The following is a 6,954-nucleotide window of genomic DNA, read 5'->3' as shown; positions in this document are numbered from 1 at the left end:
TATCCTACATTTTGTTTGTTTTTTTTGCGTATTTTTGTGGGAATATGTTTTCATCGGCGTCATCGTACAAGACAATGTTGTGCTTTGGATTTTCCCGAACATTGAACACCGACCGCTACATCACTACAGGTATTTACGAGGTTTTCATTTCGATCTACGTATACATATATGCAGGTCTGACATCCGAATCCAATTATGGGCATATTTTAACATTGTTTTTAATGGACAATGCTTTTTTGAAAATTCCATAACAACATGATGAATTGGGTTATCAGACCTGTAAATAAATGCACGTCATTGTCTTTTCCTTCTTAGATTTCAGGTTTGTAGATCCAATTATATTGTGGATGAATCCAGTATGTTATTTATTTATTCATATGTTAATTCATTCATTTATTTATTACTTGAAAATGCATTCAAGGGAATCACAGTTGTTGCATTGTACGGACAGGTGCTCTTGTTCGCTTCCCCTACCTCTCTGACGTACTCTGGAAAAACACATATTTAAACATTTGGCCTGAAAACTCGTCCTTCAAATATCGATCGATTTAAATGGCTCTCATCTTGGCAAAAACTCTCAAACCCGGGACTTCGCCGAAGTTCGAGAGTTGTTGTTGACAAGATGAGGGTTATCGAAGTTGATCGATATCTGAAGGACGAGTTTTCTGGCCAAATTTTTAATTACCTGTCTTTCACGAGTAATGCAGTTAACTGGTTAATCTAATATTAATAATTATCCTCACTTTTTTTCTCCAAAGTTTATTTCTTATACTATATGGAAGTCCTGGATAAGAAATGAGGATCAACAACTGGCAAAAAGATAATCGACTGCTCAGTAATGGCCCTTGAGCGTGACGAATGGCGTTCCATGATATTCAACTTCTGCAGGGAGACGGAACTTCGGTAAGGTAGTAAGTAATACAGTATATGGAACAGCTGTCCTTGTGGTTTTACCTCAAAGAGCAGGATCGAGGATTTTAAATTTCGCCACAGACTTCCCCATCGGCAGCTGTGGCGCACAGCTCTAAAATCTTATCATAGCGGATTGAATCAGGTGTCAAAAAGTAATGTTTAAATGAAAAGGAATATAAGGAAAGAATGTTTTTCAGGTTCATAACAGAGAGACAACCGAGTTTCTTTGGACATGTGGACGTGTCGTGCGAAAGGGATAGTTTGAATTTGTGGCGGTTACCGGCAAAGTTCAAGGTAACTGTTCTTGGGGAAGACAACTAAGAACTGAGAACGTTGCTGACACATCTGAAGGACTTCATTGGAAAATCGCCTGGGGTCTGATTCATGGAGCGGGACTATGGTAGTCTCAGACTATAGCAAAGTCTGAGACTTTGTAGTCTAAGACTTTGGGAAGTCCGGGACTACGGAAAGTAAGCTATTCATGGAGTCTGACTTTGTCCATGACTATCAAGTCTCGGACTACGCTTGCAAAGTCCCCGGGAAAGTAAGAAAACCCGTAATAGAAATGTGATACTTTTCTAACTGCGCATGCGAACTACCACAGATCAATCAAATCTATTTCCTATTCTTGTTCGTTTTACTCGTGTTTTAAAAAATCTTTCGAAGCATGGAGTCAGCAAAAAGAATTAAAAAACCGAATTTCACAGACCAAGAAACACTCGTGATGTTGGAGGAGATATCAACGGAGGCAGCTTGCCTGTTGTCTGCCTTCCAGAATGGCATAACGGTAAAAAAAAACAAGGAGATTTGGGACAAGATTACCAATAGAGTTAATGCCATCGTATCAGGCTACGGAATATGTTAGACAATCATAAAGATATGAAGCGTTTATTTGCCTTCAGAACGATACGAAAAGGAGGAGGTTCTTGCCACATCAGCAATCTGAGACTTGTGATGGGTTTTGGTCAATCACGTAACCTGACCGATGGTTGCACATACTAAGTGTACTAAGAAATTTGTTAGACAGCGTTTTTTGCTGAAAGTGGTCGTAGTGTCAAGCATGGTGTGAACTGGAGGCTATACGCGCGTTCAAAATTTACTGGGCTATTTATTTTTGTGGAAACGAGATGTGTAGCTGGCTATATATCAAAATTATGAGAGTAGAGCAGTGTGTGTGTGTGTGTGTGTGTGTGTGTGTGTGTAGGGGGGGGAGGAGAGAGAGACTGAGATTCATGGATAATTACACAGTGCTTTGACTGAACTGGTAACGGGTTTGTAGATAAAAATAACTGGGGGGGGGAAACAGAGATTCGAATATAGTATTAATACGAAAACCAGACAAATATGGGCCAAAGGTGAAAGTAGTCCAAAGATAGGAACTGTGACCTCAATGAAAGTTAGCTATTGTATACTAGATATGTTTTTCGCGCTGGCTTATACTTAGTATTTCAATCAAAAAACAGCAATGTTTTTTTACAAAATCATGTAATACTGGCAATATCCAGAAAGTTTTATGTCATGGCAATTCATTTGGATAGTAGACCTCGACGATTTGGTTGAAAGTGTTCACCTGAGGGCGAAGTTTAACTTGGGACGGGGACGGCGGGTTTTTAAAAATCACCATTATTATTTTTACAAAATGCACCACCCAACAAATGCGTCCAAACGCTTTATGGCTATTTTCATTAAAAGTTCAAAGTGAACCTAAGACGCCAATAGGGGAATGGTCTACTCATGGATGAACCTGAGACTATGGTTTTCGGCGAGTTTCAGCGAGTTTCACATAAAAGCATTCACTTTTTTACGAAACCCGGCAATATCCGACAAAGTTATGGGAAGTAGGCAACAGTGGGGAGTGAACCTGAGACTCAGGGAAGTGTACACCAGTGGGGAGTAAACCTGAGACTTTGGTTTTCGGCGGGTTTCAAGGAGTTTCACATAAAAGCAATTACTTTTTTTACGAAACCAGGCAATATCCGACACAGTTGTGGGAAGTAGGCAACAGTGGGGAGTGAACCTGAGACTCAGGGAAGTGTACACCAGTGGGGAGTGAACTTGAGACTATGGTTTTCGGCGGGTTTCAGCGAGTTTCACATAAAAGCAATTACTTTTTTATGAAACCCGGCAATATCCGACAAAGTTGTGGGAAGTAGGCAACAGTGGGGAGTGAACCTGAGACTCAGGGAAGTGTACACCAGTGGGGAGTGAACCTGAGACTATGGTTTTTGGTTGTTTTCAGCGAGTTTCATATAAAAGCAATTACTTTTTTACGAAATCCAACGAAACCTGGCAATATCCGACAAAGTTATTGAAGTAGACAACAGTGGGGGTGATCTTGCGATTCAGGGAAGTACACTTGTGGGGACTGAACCTGGGACTCTGGATTTTGTAAAAAAGCAATACCAACGGGGAGGGGAATTACTTTTTACGAAACACGCCACAACCCGACAAAGTTATGGGAAGTAGGCAGCAGTGGGGATTGAATTTGAGATTTGGACACCGATGAGGATTGAACCTGGGACTGCGAGAGGCTGATACCAGTGGACAGTGAGCTCAGAATGTACTTTATTTCGAAACCTACTGAAATTGTCAAAAGTTATGGGAAGGGGGCACTATTGGGCAATGAACCGGATTCAGGGAAGTGCACACCGGTTGGGAGTGAACCTGGACTGTGAGAAGAGGATATCAGTGGAAATGAACCTGGGACTATGGAAGATAGATACTAGTGGGAAATGAAGCCGGACTATGGGAGTTGGATACCAGACGAGAATGAAGCAATTACTTTTTTACAAAACCCACCGAAAAACCATAGACTTAGGTTTACTCCCCAATAGTCTACACTTCCCTGAGTCCTCGGGTTCACTCCCCCACTGTTGCCTACTTTCTTTCCATAACTTTGTGGATATTGTCGGGTTTCATAAAAAAATAATTGCTTTTTTTTTTACGAAACCCAGTCCCAGGTTCACTCCCCAATGGTGTACACTTCCCTGAGTCCCAGGTTCACTCCCCACTGCTACCTACTTCCCATAACTTTGTCCGGGTTCGGCATGTTTTGGCAGGTTTCGTAAAAAAAGAAACACCCCTAAAAATACCACCTGTATTCAGAAAATAGATGTCAATTGTAGTCTAATATTCAGTATATCTATTAAATCATTATTATTATTATTATTATTATTATTATTATTATTATTATTATTATTATTATTATTATTATTATTAAATTTTTATTATTATTATTATTATTATTATTATTATTATTATTATTATTATTATTATTATTATTATTATTATTAATATTTTTATTATTATTATTATTTTTATCATTATTATTATTATTATTATTATTATTATTATTATTATTATTATTATTATTTATTATTATCATTATTATTATTATCATTATTATTATTATTATTATTATTATTATTATTATTATTATTATTATTATTATATCATTATCTATTATTATTATTATTATTATTATTATTATTATTATTATTATTATTATTATTATTATTATTATTATAATCACGTAAATTTTAATATAATACGGCAATTAATTCACGGAAGTACATCGCTCAATTAATAATGGCAGAAAGTCGGCCACATATTTATAATGAATCGGGTTTGTCTTAGATGACCAAACAAACAAACAAACAAACAAAGAACAACAACAACACAACAACAACAACAACAACAAATGAGACCAAAAAAAAAAAGCAAGACTTAAAAAAATAATAAACAATAGAAGAGCACATCAATGAAAAACAACGAGATTATAACACATAAAAGATATTCGTAATAAATCGATAACTGATTAAATTACTCGAACTACTTGATTAAAAAAAAATAATAATCATAATAATGATGATGATGACGATTACAACAACAACAATAATAATAATAATAGTAAGTAAGTATAAATAATAATAATAAAATAATAATAATAATAATAATAATAATAATAATAATAATAATAATAATAATAATAAATAATAATAATAATATATAATAACAAAATAACAATAGTATAATATCAACATTAAAGCATATTACAGGCAAATAAAATTATTAAAACAAAAGTTTTAAAAAAATCAATAGACAGAAGGAATTTTTAAAATATTGGGGAAAAAAAAAAGTTATCCCTGCCGGGATTTGAACTCTCGAACCTTAAGCTCAGAGTCAAACAGCTTATATCCACCAAGCCATGGTGTCACTAAACATTAAGTGACATTTAATCATGTCTATGTAGATATTTTAAAATGTATTTGAATGCCACTCTTACTTTGATATTTTGAACTATGTTAATTGCACCATAGCAGAAATTAAAAAATTACGATCAAAATATTTTTACAACTTTGAATCGGGGCTGTCAGTTGCTGCACGTGTTCAATTGTTCAATCTGGAAGTAGGTCAGCAGTTCAACCGAGATTGTCGCACTTTTCACTCTCTCTATAAAAAAGAGTTCCTTGTGGATACTGAATAGTGGCAAAGCACTATTCAGTATCAGATACTGAATAACCACTTCCTAGAGTTAATGCCATCGAAGGGCACGGGAGAAGTCAAGACCACATCAAAAAGAAGTGGAAGGATCTTAAAAGTTTGGTCCTTCGAAGGAAGCAGGAAGAAACAAGGAGGAGGTCCGCCCACACAGCCAATCCCTTTTGAGGACTTGGTGATGGGGATCTTGGGTTCGAACACGAACCTGACCAGTGGCATTGCACAAGGTAGGCCTAAGTGACTAAGAAAGCTTTGCTTACTCAGCGTTTTTTTCTCTGAAAGTGTGTCGTTGAGTGTCAAGTCATTTGTGAGAGTGTGAGGCTAATACGCACAAGATCAAAATTGTCTGCGTCTATTCTATGTTGTGGAACGAGTTGTGTAGGTGTTATATATATATATGTGTGTGTGTGTGTGTGTGAGAGAGAGAGAGAGAGAGAGAGAGAGAGAGAGAGAGAGAGAGAGATTGCTTGTGATAATCTGACAGTGCATTTGACATAGAACTGTAACGATTATCCGCTGATAAAATATGAACTGGTGGTCAACAGATAAAACAGACGTCCTTCTGAGATATACTCGTATATTTAAGTAGCTTCTCTAAAAATTTCAGAGCAAAATATGGTTGCACTCAAAAGTTATAGCTCCCCAAAAAATAGAACTTGTCCTCGATTGTTTGCAGAAGTAGCTATTTTCTTATAATATTGATTCCCTTCCTGTCGTCTGCTGCGCTTATTTTTTACTTGAGAGATAACTTCGTCAATCCACATCAAAACTTTACAACTGTTTTTCTTACAATATATTCAATTAATGTAAGTTATTTTTGTTTTACATTATTCAATTAATTGGCGTTTTCATGTCCATGCATTCATTTTATAAGTTACGATTCTCTTTCTTTTTTTTTCTGATCGATTTTGATTTTGACGTTTTTCATCCTTTGACGGGCGACAGTTCAATTTTGGAGAACGGGGGAGCGGAAGTTTTTAAAATCACCTATTTTCGATCATTTTAAACACTAATACACCACCTCAAACATTTATCAGTCCATATCTTTGCTTTTATGAGGTCTATTTTCATTTTGAAAAGTTCAAAGTGAACAACTAAATGACGCCAATTTAGTGGTGTAATTGGTCTATCTTCATGTGAATAAATATTTTATTGTTGACTTTTCCAAAATTACAATAGGTCATTCATTTGCATGTCGTGATCTATTTTTCCTTGATTTCAGCTGTTTCAGCTCTAAACTATACTTTTCTCTCTCAATAAATAATTCTTTTTCTGTTTGCAATGTATTACAGAGATGTTGAATTACCGCATGTAAAAATTTCATAGTTGTATCTGAAGCAGTTTCTGAATTATACTTGATTATCCATTGGATATGGAATGGAAGTGAATATCACCAAAACGGAATGCATGGTAATACAGAAAAACCCCGAAAACAACAACACCTGCAATATAACGATTCACGGCGAGCAACTTACCAACGTAGAAAGTTTTAAATACCTAGGTTCAATAGTGACAACAGATGGAAGATGTAACCGAGACATA

At 35.8% G+C, this 6,954-nt stretch overlaps 1 protein-coding gene across 2 annotated transcripts in view; it reads left to right on the top strand.

Moving 5' to 3' along the window:
* Positions 1–6,954, top strand: part of LOC144976705 (C-type mannose receptor 2-like) — a 48,874-nt gene that overhangs the window by 36,314 nt on the left and 5,606 nt on the right. The window lies entirely within an intron of this gene.

The sequence above is a fragment of the Berghia stephanieae genome, chromosome 7 (assembly GCF_034508935.2).
Source record: "Berghia stephanieae isolate SIO BIC M18660-M18661 chromosome 7, UCSD_Bste_1.3, whole genome shotgun sequence".
Taxonomy (NCBI): domain Eukaryota; kingdom Metazoa; phylum Mollusca; class Gastropoda; order Nudibranchia; family Aeolidiidae; genus Berghia; species Berghia stephanieae.
Note: the sequence above shows the minus strand (reverse complement) of the source record. Positions and strands in the feature narration are given on the sequence as shown.